Source organism: Coregonus clupeaformis, chromosome 19 (genome assembly GCF_020615455.1).
Source record: "Coregonus clupeaformis isolate EN_2021a chromosome 19, ASM2061545v1, whole genome shotgun sequence".
NCBI classification, from domain to species: Eukaryota; Metazoa; Chordata; class Actinopteri; order Salmoniformes; family Salmonidae; genus Coregonus; species Coregonus clupeaformis.
Window position 1 is genome coordinate 29,690,625 of NC_059210.1, and position 13,464 is coordinate 29,704,088.

At 45.5% G+C, this 13,464-nt stretch overlaps 1 pseudogene; it reads left to right on the top strand.

Moving 5' to 3' along the window:
* Positions 1 to 13,464, top strand: part of LOC121531529 — a 67,287-nt pseudogene that overhangs the window by 25,772 nt on the left and 28,051 nt on the right.

Here is a 13,464-nt window from a genome sequence, read left to right on the forward strand (position 1 = left end):
CTCATGACCCCCTGCGTCGTCATCGTCAGTGGCGCTGTGACCTCCCTGATCAGGCCCGACCCCAACGGCCGGCTGTCTAAGGCGTGGACAGGAAATGGAGCTTCTACCGGCCTAAGGGGGAATTCCTAACCTACTACAAAATGCCCGATCAATAAAGTTCCCAGCTGCGCCTGAATCTACTAGCGCCTTATGCTGGGAATGAGGTGCCACCTGTGGAAACCTCACAGGAATACTCATGTGACCAACAGAGAGCTCTGGGTAAGTGGGGCGCCTACTCACCTGAAATGACTCCCCAGTGCGTGGCCTGTTGTCACCCCTCTCCCAGGAGACCCTCCCCAGCACCTGGCCGCAGTGTGTCCTCCACGACCGCAGGTGGTGCAGGGGATGGCCCCCCTCGGGTTCCCTCTCCTCCTCTCTCTAGCGCCAGCACCCCCGAGCTCCATGGGAATCGGCTCGGGGGTGCTGGAGGGTGGACTGGACGACCCCCACTCAGGACGTCCGCGGGTAGCCAGCAGGGTGTCCAGACGGATGGAAATGTCCACCAACTGGTCAAACGACAGGTTGGTGTCCCTGCAGGCCAGCTCCCGACGAACGTCCTCTCGTAGACTACACCGGTACTGGTCGATGAGGGCCCTCTCATTCCACCCCGCATCCGCCGCTAGTGTCCGGAACTCCAGTGCGAACTCCTGTGCGCTCCTCTTCCCCTGTCGGAGGTGGAATAGACGCTCTCCCGCCGCTTTCCCCTCAGGTGGATGATCGAAGACAGCCCTGAAGCGGCGGGAGAACTCAGCGTAGGAGATGGTTGCGGCGTCTATTCCCCTCCATTCTGCGTTGGCCCACTCCAACGCCTTGCCGGAGAGACAGGAGATGAGGGCGGAGACGCTCTCGTATCCCGAGGGCGCCGGGTGTATGGTGGCAAGGTAAAGTTCCACCTGCAGGAGGAATCCCTGACACCCGGCTGCAGAACCGTCATATGCCCTCGGGAGCGAGAGCCGAATGCCACTGGGTTCCGGTGCTGAGAGAGGAGGACTGGCCGTTGGTGATGAGTTGTTGTAAGGGTCCTTGGCCACCTCTTGATTCACCAATCGGCACAGAGTGTTGGACACCTCGTCCATGGCGGTCCCGAGTTGCCGGATCATGGCGTCCTGGAAGTTGATCCGGTCCAGCAGGGATTCGGGTTCCGCCGCTGTTCCTGCTGACTCCATGATGGTGTGTTGTTCTGTCACTTTACCGATGTGGATGTGGTGGAGGAGTCAAGCGCAGGAAACAGAGGTTAGTCCAACAAGACTTTAATAGTCTAAATAACACGAGTAGAAAACCCCGACCTCGAAAATACACGAAGTGGCGAGGGAAAATTACGCACACGCGTAAAACACTAAACATGAAACACAACGGAAAACAAGCACGTAGCATAGACAAAGTGGCAACAAAATAACAACACACAATTACCCTAGAGCAAAACAAGGAACTTATAAGACACGTAATCAACACCCAAACAGACACAGGTGTGACAGACAGACAAAAGCAATCAAATACAGAAACATAGAGCGGTGGCAGCTAGTACTCCGGGGACGGCGAGCGCCGAAGCCTGCCCGAACCAGGAGGAGGAGCAGCCTCGGCCGAAACCGTGACACCCATTTGATGAACACAATCATTATACTCTAGGTTTGAGTAAATTACTCCCTAAAGGTTGTGTTTAAATTGTACAAAGCAGAACAGTGGTAAAAATCCCTTTGTTTCCATAACACACCTGCCAGTCTTGGCACCTCTCCTTGATTAAGATGTATTACTGTTGAGGAGTGCTGATGGTAAGGATTACAGAATTACCCTTCCACACTGTCATCCAAGAAATTGACTGATCTTGTTTTTTTTTTTCAGTTGTGTTATACTTGCCCAGCCCTGTGTTTTCCTTTAATTATTATGCATTGCCCAGTGACCTTCACATTTGCTAGTCAGTACAGATATATTCTGTATTTCCTGGCTCTTTTATTTATTGTAGGGGTTGTATAATGGGCGCCACGTTTTACTTCAACGTCTCAAAGCTCAACTTTGAGAATCTGTCCTTCGGTGAGTTAAGCTAAGGTTTGTTTTTCATTCATCCTCATCAATGCTGCCTGTTACTCACCGCTAGATGCTTGTGTTAGGCTTGGTGTCAGATTTATCAAACAGTGCATATCGACTGCTTTGTATGACTATTTACAGTATAAAGCACACACATATCAATGTGACCAATGCAAATAAACAACCATTACCAAGTCCATGAAATAGATAGCCCACAATATATAATTAGTAATGTGAATTGTCTTGCAATAATAGTCCCTTAAAAGCTGTATTGGTGCGCTTCTTGCAACAATTATTGCACACATTTTCTCCCACTCCTCACTGCAAAGTTTTGCCTTTGGAGCTCTTAAAATACACACTATTCAACACTCCCAACAATTGTCCAGGTTGATACATTTGGTGTGGATTTATTTTGAGCAGGCCTATATCTCTCTCCTATATTTCTATTGTCCACTCTGCCTGCGATGCACATGCATGGCTTGTATATGACTCCTGAGTGGCGCAGTGGTCTAAGGCACTGCATCGCAGTGCTAACTGTGCCACTAGAGATCCTGGTTCGAATCCAGGCTCTGTCGCAGCCGGCTGCGACCGGGAGACTCATGGACGGCGCACAATTCGTCCAGGGTAGGGGAGGGAATGGCCGGCAGGGATGTAGCTCAGTTGATAGAGCATGGCGTTTGCAACGCCAGGGTTGTGGGTTTGATTCCCATGGGGGGCCAGTATAAAAAAAAAGATGTATTCACTAACTGTAAGTCGCTCTGGATAAGAGCGTCTACTAAATGACTAAAATGTAAATGTAAAAATGTATATGGCTTACTGTGGAATAATACTAAACACGGAATCAACTACAGTAGAATATAGGTTTCTCTTGTGATCAGTAACAGCAAAGGTCTTTGCAGACAGATTATAAGTATGCTATGACACCTTTTTCATCTGTGTTTATTTCCCCCGCACAAACCATACCTTTTTAAAGCCATACAGACAAATCAACCTCTTTATAATGAATTGCCCTCTGGCATTGTAGCTGTATATCAGATAACATTGTTTGGACTTCTTTTTGCACTAATCCTTAGAACCGTAACATTGCTTGCTCTATGTTCCATTCCTTATTCCTCCTCTCCTCCAGGTTTCCCTCACACACTGACCTGCAGTCTGAACAACACGTCACTGGTACCTATGAACTTGGGGCTGAGGGTTCCAGGGGATGGCAGTGGGCCTACCAGCATCACCAGTACCTCCCAGGTGTCAGACCTCAGTTGAACAGAAACGGCCCACTGTGTTCACCCTGACACCCACCTAAGGAACCATGCGTCCTCAGGGACTTGTCGACATCCAGGTGTGTGAAATTAGCAGGGAGCATGACCAGGAAGTTACCTCAATTTTCTTCTTGTTAGAGATATTAATCATTATCTAAAAACATACAGTATGTGAACATTATTCCAATGAAAAGTGCTTATGTGCTCACTGTAGAAGAGTACCATTTAACTCTGTTATTAATTGTGGACAAGTGCTGTTGGATCATGCTGAGTCAGTTTGTTTTCCAATAGGTGCTCTTGTGTGTGTTGTAGGTTTTTAAAAATAATAATATGCCATTTAGCAGACGCTTTTATCCAAAGCGACTTAGTCATGTGTGCATAAATTTTTACGTATGGGTGGTCCCGGGGATCAAACCCACTACCCTGGCGTTACAAGCGCCATGCTCTACCAATTGAGCTACAGAGGACCATTTGAGATTTTGAATAAACTAATCTTTCAATTAATTCCCTCTAATCACAATGGCTTCAATCAATGATTGGCGCTGAAGGGGCCAGACCTTAATTGTATTCAGCAGTGGAGGAGTTGAATATTGAAAGAATCTGTAGCAGATAAATGCCTGGGAAAATCCCTTTCTCCCTGTGGCTCTGCAGAGCTTGGATTATTACATCAGCCTGCTCTGGCTGCTGAGTGTATCTGTCATATGCTGGTTGTTTCCTATCAATGGGAGACTGTTTGGTCTTTTCCCATCACTGAGAGCTGTCAGGCGCTGCGGCGGGCAGATCAGGGAAATCTGTGCAGCTGTCTTGGGCCCTTTGTATAGGATGTCTCCTGTCTGCTGTCTTCCTTTGGCTGTCTGCAGCACTCTGCTTCGCTCTCCAGCCCAGTGACGGCACAGCGGCACTCCGGGGCTCTAATGAGTTCTCTTACAAGAGCAGAATATGTAGAAGAGGTCAGAGGGAGTCAAATGTGCTGGAGGGTGGTCATCTCTCACCTAGCAGAGGAAATGGACTCTGATTAACCTTTCACAGTATTGGAAGTTATTCATGGATGGTACAGAAATCTCCACAGATACAGGGACCTTTGAACATGCAGTGTACTCTCAGTGTACTGTCTTCCTCTGATGACAGCCTTGAAAGGTGTTAGAAGGTAGCGTAGTAGGGTTCTTCTGTATGTAATATAGGCTATGTCAAAAAGTGTAAAGAACACCAAAATGGAAACATGATTGGAAAATGTTGTAATTTAATAACTAGGTGAAAGTCTGTGAATCAGTGTGAACTGGGAATATATTTGCCAAACAAGCACTTCTACTTCACAGTGATGCCAATGCCATGGTTCTGTTTGTCTGTCTATATCTGCTGCGTTCCTCCATCTGCAGGTGACCCAGTTCTCCAACAGTATGCAGCGCTACAGCCTGACTCTAGTGGTGGATGTACATGGAGTGGGAGAAGAGTTGCTGGGCCTACCCATCTATGCCAGGTTAGAGATTTACATCCAGGGTCAAAACACACCTCTTACAGTAAATGTCCTGATTTATGGTCAGGGAGAACTCATTTTAAAGCACCTCATTCAGAGCAGATGATCCCCTAGAGTCGATGTCCGCGCCCCTGTGGAAGTCTAATTAGCATAATAAAAAAATCTGCACCAAAATCCATCTGTTTAAGATTTTAGAAAATATATTTTTGCATGGGCTGCATCTCAATCCATCGCATCCGACTTCCGCATCTGCGGTGGCCAAGCTACAGCGGTGTTTGTCAGTCCATTAGACATCCCGAAAATCGGTCTTCTCACAAATGTCTGTAGTGTCCGAACGATTTGGCCTACAAACTAATGTGACCACTCTATGGAAAATAATACTCTCACGAACATGATGGTGTTCTCCGTTTTGCTCTACGACACTCACAAGCGTCACGGGACTCGTCTGAAGTCAGTACTGCCGATCTTCCAACTTCTGTCTGTAGCATCCGTTGCACACTAATATGAAACCTCTATGGAAAGGCGAGACTCTCACGAACACGTACATGTCGGTCGTTTTGCTCTAGGACGCCCAAAAGCCTCACAAGACTCGTCTGAATGTAGCCCGGTACTTGTTTAAAAAAAATGAATGGAAGTACTGTATATATGGACATAGTTTAATGCCAATCTTTTTTTTTTGGGGGGGGGTCTTTCTTATATCTCTGAGATCTAGAACAGATAGTTCTACTAGCAGTAAGTGTGTGTGTAGCCTTGCGTTTATACCCCTTGTCCATCTAAAGTCTTCTAATTCCATAGAACCTGCTCCTGTCCTGCATTGGGGAGTGGGGTTGTCCATGTAATGACCACAGAGGTGGACTTTGGCAGCATACCAGTTCTGATCGATGTCTCCAGAACACTGCAGCTCTCAAACCAGTCCCTGATACCAGCCCACTTTGCGGCACAAATGGTGGGTCAAACTCTCTCTTTCTTACAAGGGTAAACTCTCTCTCTCTTCAACCGTTGGCTCTGTTTCCCTACCTACTCATTTTCTGTCTACATGCTGCCTCTGATTAATTTCTAACCTAATTGAGTGTGCAATTAATTAGTTAATTTGTTCAATGCTTTGTTAGCTTTCTAGATATCAGGCTGCCAGTGCAGTGCAATCCAATCCCCAATAACAGCTCATCAGATCTTTATATTTGCTCCATAGCCCTTCCTTTATTACCATGCTGCAATGGGCACAAATTAGAAACATAACAATTATTATCATTTCATTATCTTCAATTCGCTAACTATGTACAATTTTCGCTAAAGATGGGGCTTTGTTTACTCTGCCCGAGCCTCCAGTATTTTAGAGTGTACTAACAGAGTAAAAGTGGGTTTGTTCTATTAGACATACATTGTGTTACTCATTAATGCACTGTGCATAGTGTTCTTACCTCTGTTTCTATTTCTGTTTCATGCCTCTCTCATTAACCAGCGCTGCCTTGAATCCCTTTGGTGCAAAACAACCTAGTGATTGGAACCCTGCTATGCTGGGACCTTGAAGTACTGCAGTCTACACACAGACGCACGGACGCACGCACACACACACACAGTGTCTTGTATTGTGCTTAAATCTTTAAAGTGCTGAGGAAATGCTTTTGACCCTCTTTTCTCCTCTAAGGCTAAAGAGCTGTGTGTTGATAAGGCTGGATTTTTACTAAGCATTTTCAGGCATCAATCGATGGTCATTCTTCTAGAATTACATTAGTCGCTCGATAGCATGGCAAAGAGCCAGGTAATACTTGATGGCAAAAGAATGTAAAAGATTTAAAAACAAAGCATACTTTCTATTTGTATTTTGCCATTAGTATATTCTTGCCCAATGTTTTGAGCTGCTGCCCTCCGGAAGGAGATTAAGGGTCCCACTGTTCAGTAAGTATAAGAGCAAAGCAAGTTTCATTCTTTCAGCCATCGGGAAGAACAGTGGGACATAGGACAGATGCAGGCCCAGTATACGGTCCGACAGTAGGCCGCAGAGACTTTGAAAATGTGGAAATGTACATTTGTAACTTTCTATTTTTCCATACTGCATGTAGTATATTGTGTTGTGTTTGTGTATTTGTATGCTGATGTCACAGAATGAGTTTCCATGTAAATGGACAATAAAGTATATTGTATTGTATGATGGCCCTATCAAATCTACCATTTGGGGTCTTAGCTACTGAGTTTTGCAGTGGTTTCCATTTTAAACCTCCTTGACATGCCATGGTTCAAAGCAATACATTTTATTAAACCTCTGTAATGCAAGTCTGATCTGATTATTGACATTTCAGCTGGCTTGTTCTTCATACCCCTCCATGATCACCTTTTGTATCGACCAGCAGCTCAGCTCTCACTAGCTCTCCGCCACATAAAGACTGAGAAAGTGATCTATGACTCTCAGATGACTTCCAAAGTCACACACCTCACATGGATGGTTAGCCTGTGTCTTTTATGTGAGGTGTATTGGCTGATTGCCTCAATGGCAGTTTACTCCCCTTTCTCTGCAGGTCCCTCTGTAATGAGCTGACATCCCACTTTGATCTACAAGTGAGAATGAAATACACTGTAGAGAGTCTATATTAGAATATATTAATTGTGACTAGACATCTTCCTTTGACTAGACATAGAAATCTGCCCTACTTCTGTCTCACAGGGTAGCAGAATATATTTATGTCTGCAAGTTAATCTACAGATGAACAAGATAATGATATGCAAAAGAATTTGGGGCCTATGATTAATCCCTCTAAAGCATCAGATTATGCATATATGGAGAGTAAAGAAGTCAGCGGAACTCAGTAACTTCCAGTAGCTATAAAGTTCAGCTTGTGATAATAATGTTGTTGATGGTGATTAATCAGGAGCTATGATCCATGATCGGTTGGTTCTACATGACTGCTGGTAACATCAAGAGCATCTCCTGTCGCCAGCAGACCATACTCTGTTCAATAAGGTCCCCTCCACACTCGAACACACACTGAAACTCCAATTAAAATCCAACTCATTGCATAGCGAATGTCAGTGCAAGGAAGTTGTAAAAAAAAAAGTGAGTATTTCTGCCCTTGTAGACTAGAGAGTTTGTTACAGAAGTGTAGTGCCTGTGCCTCGCTGCCATCACCTTTCCCCTGCATACACTGAGCTCATTAACGTCTTTGGTTGGTCGTGGTTCAAAAGAAGACGTCATGATGGCAGTCAAAAGTGATAATCATGCTTAGTCCTTGGAAGCGTCCAGATAGTTGGATGAGCCCTCCAGTGTGGTGGTGAAGAAATAAAGCATCATCAATCAGAGAGCCTACTCCAGTGTCACAGCGCTGGATTCAATCTGAAAATCCCAATTAAAACTTTATGTGCAACACATCAATCAGGAAGCTGCTGCATGGAAAATTGATTTGAATCCTCTTTCAGCTAATAGTTAAGATATATTGAGAGCTACTGGTGCACTTTGGTCTTATCTGCTGATGTGAACAAGGCTGAAGATGTAGGGGTAGAGAAGATTAATGTCTCTTTCCTTTTTAGATTATTTCCTTATTGAATGTAAATCAATCAGAAATCTAGAATGGAGTAGTATAGAATGGGGCATTCTTCTGCTTTCTTTCTTTAGATGAAGATTTTGTTTTCAAGCTGAATTAGATTGTACAGTACATCTAATAGTGAGAAAGCAGGCTGAATCCTCTGTGTCAATCCTGGTATCTATAGCAACACAGCTTTTGGGCCCTGGATCTGATAAAACCCCAGCCTGTCTGTTATTGCTTCAATTAGCAGCTTCACACTCTCTGTAAAACTGATAGACGAGTAGTGAGCTTCCCCACTGCAGCCTTCCTCTGCCTCCACCAGGCTCCCAAGAGGCCCACAGATAAGACAGTATTAATATAGGGAAGAGGGAAGAGACTGGAGGGAGCCCAGACATGCTATCACTACATTACCTCTCATTATAAAGCAGTGCTTGGTCCAAGAGACAGATAGAGTTCTGCTAAAGGAGTCAAATTGCTTCTTGTGTGGTGCCCTCATTTTATTTCTTAGTTAATCGAAAGCACTCAGACCCTCTGTAAGAATGGCCCAATCACAGAATTTTATAGAAAATATGATCTCTATGGGCCCAAACATAAAAGGGTTCACTGCCTGTTGTTGCCTTTAGCTAACCTCCTGGATGTTTGACTAACCTGAGAATGTTTAATGAACATTACAGACATACTCTTACAAAGCCCCTCAATGAATTATTTTATTTTATTTTATTTAGTCATTTAGCAGACGCTCTTATCCAGAGTGACTTACAGGAGCAATTAGGGTTAAGTGCCTTGCTCAAGGGCACATCGACAGATTTTTCACCTAGTTGGATCGGGGATTAGAACCAGCGAACTTTTGGTTACTGGCACAACGCTCTTAACCACTAAGCTACCTGCCACCGCATACATTATATAGGTATATTGAATTTGGTCCCATGTGGCTCAGTTTGAAGAGCATGGCACTTGCAATGCCAGGGTTGTGGGTTTGATTCACACTGGGAACCAGTACAAAAAAATTATGAAAATGTATGCACTCACTACTGTAAGTCACTCTGGATAAGAGCGTCTGCTAAATTTTATTACGTATTCTCTCTGTCACTGCATTATACAGTACGGTAAAACTGGCAGTACTACACCTATTACGTAGTGATACTATATATTTTACTACAGAATTTTTCCAGGTTCACAGCAGGTGGTGGGTGGAGCACAGTGAGGGAGAGGTTCCACCCCAGGGGAAGCTGGAGCTGAGGCTGGTGGCTCACCTGGATGACACGCTGCACTTCCAGGACAAGATGCACATGTCCATCCAGGATAGTGAAACATACACCATCCTTCTCTCTGCCACCGGCAAGGGCACTATGATTGTCACCAGGCATAGCAGGGAGTGTGGACATACAGTGGGAAAAAAAAGTATTTAGTCAGCCACCAATTGTGCAAGTTCTCCCACTTAAAAAGATGAGAGAGGCCTGTACATTTCATCATAGGTACACGTCAACTATGACAGACAAAATTAGGAAAAAAAATCCAGGAAATCACATTGTAGGATTTTTAATGAATTTATTTGCAAATTATGGTGGAAAATAAGTATTTGGTCAATAACAAAAGTTTCTCAATACTTTGTTATATACCCTTTGTTGGCAATGACACAGGTCAAACGTTTTCTGTAAGTCTTCACAAGGTTTTCACAGACTGTTGCTGGTATTTTGGCCCATTCCTCCATGCAGATCTCCTCTAGAGCAGTGATGTTTTGGGGCTGTCGCTGGGCAACACGGACTTTCAACTCCCTCCAAAGATTTTCTATGGGGTTGAGATCTGGAGACTGGCTAGGCCACTCCAGGACCTTGAAATGCTTCTTACGAAGCCACTCCTTCGTTGCCCGGGCGGTGTGTTTGGGATCATTGTCATGCTGAAATACCCAGCCACGTTTCATCTTCAATGCCCTTGCTGATGGAAGGAGGTTTTCACTCAAAATCTCACGATACATGGCCCCATTCATTCTTTCCTGTACACGGATCAGTCGTCCTGGTCCCTTTGCAGAAAACAGCCCCAAAGCATGATGTTTCCACCCCCATGCTTCACAGTAGGTATGGTGTTCTTTGGATGCAACTCAGCATTCTTTGTCCTCCAAACACGACGAGTTGAGTTTTTACCAAAAAGTTATATTTTGGTTTAATCTGACCATATGACATTCTCCCAATCCTCTTCTGGATCATCCATATGCACTCTAGCAAACTTCAGACGGGCCTGGACATGTACTGGCTTAAGCAGGGGGACACGTCTGGCACTGCAGGATTTGAGTCCCTGGCGGCGTAGTGTGTTACTGATGGTAGGCTTTGTTACTTTGGTCCCAGCTCTCTGCAGGTCATTCACTAGGTCCCCCCGTGTGGTTCTGGGATTTTTGCTCACCGTTCTTGTGATCATTTTGACCCCACGGGGTGAGATCTTGCGTGGAGCCCCAGATCGAGGGAGATTATCAGTGGTCTTGTATGTCTTCCATTTCCTAATAATTGCTCCCACAGTTGATTTCTTCAAACCAAGCTGCTTACCTATTGCAGATTCAGTCTTCCCAGCCTGGTGCAGGTCTACACATTTATTTCTGGTGTCCTTTGACAGCTCTTTGGTCTTGGCCATAGTGGAGTTTGGAGTGTGACTGTTTGAGGTTGTGGACAGGTGTCTTTTATACTGATAACAAGTTCAAACAGGTGCCATTAATACAGGTAACGAGTGGAGGACAGAGGAGCCTCTTAAAGAAGAAGTTACAGGTCTGTGAGAGCCAGAAATCTTGCTTGTTTGTAGGTGACCAAATACTTATTTTCCACCATAATTTGCAAATAAATTCATTAAAAATCCTACAATGTGATTTTCTGGATTTCTTTTTCTCAATTTGTCTGTCATAGTTGACGTGTACCTATGATGAAAATTACAGGCCTCTCTCATCTTTTTAAGTGGGAGAACTTGCACAATTGGTGGCTGACTAAATACTTTTTTCCCCCACTGTATGTACATAGTTTACATATTCAATCATATCAGTCATTCAAATTCCATTCAAATCCCCAGTCATTCAATTATTTCCCTGAAAGCTTGTGTTCTGTCCTCTGCTCCCCTGCTCTGGTCCATGTCAGTACCATTTTAGAGTGACCAACTGAGGTTGGCACTCCCACCAGCTATACTGGAACACAGAGGGGTACCCCCAGTTCCGCCGCAGAGGCCCCCTGCCCGCCAACACCACCAGGGAGGGAAAGAGTCGCAGCTCCCTGGTTCCCCCAGCTGTAGATGGGCCAGTCTTCAGCCTGCACCCCATGCGCATGGAGCTGGCGCCGGGACACACTGCTGACATGGTACTGGAGGGCTACTCTGACTATCCCAAGGTGGGAACATGTGACAATGGTGGCAAACACTCCTCTGTCAGACACAACCTAGATATTCAGCTGAGATCTAGAAACATAGAAACATGAGAGCACCAGCTGTTCCGGACGACTGTGTGATCACGCTCTCCATAGCCGATGTGAGCAAGACCTTTAAACAGGTCAACATTCACAAGGCCGCGGGGCCAGACGGATTACCAGGACATGTACTCAGAGCATGCGTGGACCAACTGGCAAGTGACTGACATTTTTAACCTCTCCCTGACTGAGTCTGTAATACCTACATGTTTCAAGCACACCACCATAGTCCCTGTGCCCAAGAAAGCGAAGGTAACCTGACTAAATGACTACCGCACTGTAACACTCATGTCGGTAGCCATGAAGTGCTTTGAAAGGCTGGTCATTGCTCACATCAACACCATCATCCCGGAAACCCTAGACCCCACTCCAATTCGCATACCCCCCCAACAGATCCACAGATGACGCAATCTCAATCACACTCCACACTGCCCTTTCCCACCTGGACAAAAGGAACATCTATGTGAGAATGCTGTTCATTGACTACAGCTCAGCGTTCAACACCATTGTGCCCATGAAGCTCATCACTAAGCTAAGGACCCTGGGACTAAACTCTTCCCTCTGCAACTGGATCCTGGCTTCCTGACGGGCCGCCCCCAGGTGGTAAGGGTAGGCAACAACACATCTGCCACGCTGATCCTCAACACGGGGGCCCCTCAGGGTTGCGTGCCTTGTCCCATCCTGTACTCCCTGTTCACCCATGACTGCGTGGCCAAGCACGACTCCAACACCATCATTAAGTTTGCTGACGAAACAACGGTGGTAGGCCTGATCACCGACAACGATGAGACAGCCTATAGGGAGGAGGTTAGAGACCTGGCAGTGTGGTGCCAGGACAACAACCTCTCCCTCAATGTGAGCAAGACAAAGGAGATGATCGTGGACTACAGGAAAGAAGGGCCGAACACGCCCCCATTCACATCGACGGGGCTGTAGTGGAGTGGGTCGAGAGTTTCAAGTTCCTTGGTGTACACATGCCAACAAACTATCATGGTCCAAACACACCAAGAAAGTCGTGAAGAGGGCACGACAATGCCTTTTCCCCCTCAGGAGACTGAAAAGATTTGGCATGGGTCCCCAGATCCTAAAAAGTTCTACAGCTGCACCATCGAGAGCATCCTAACCGGTTGCATTACCACCTGGTATGGCAACTGCTCGGCATCCAACCGTAAGGCGCTACAAAGGGTAGTGCGTACGGCCCAGTATATCACTGGGGCCAAGCTTCCTGCCATCCAGGGCCTACAGTTGAAGTCGGAAGTTTACATACACTTAGGTTTGGAGTCATTAAAACTCGTTTTTCAACCACTCCACAAATGTCTTGTTAACAAACTATCGTTTTGGCAAGTCGGTTAGGATCTACTTTGTGCATGACACAAGTCATTTTTCCAACAATTGTTTACAGACAGATTATTTTACTTATAATTCACTGTATCACAATTCCAGTGGGTCAGAAGTTTACATACACTAAGTTGACAGTGCCTTTAAACAGCTTGGAAAATTCCAGAAAATTATGTCATGGCTTCAGATGCTTCTGATAGGCTAATTGACATCATTTGAGTCAATTGGAGGTGTACCTGTGGATGTATTTCAAGGCCTACCTTCAAACTCAGTGCCTCTTCGCTTGACATCATGGGAAAATCCAAAGAAATCAGGCAAGACCTCAGAAAGAAATTGTAGACCTCCACAAGTCTGGTTCATCCTTGGGAGCAATTTCCAAACGCCTG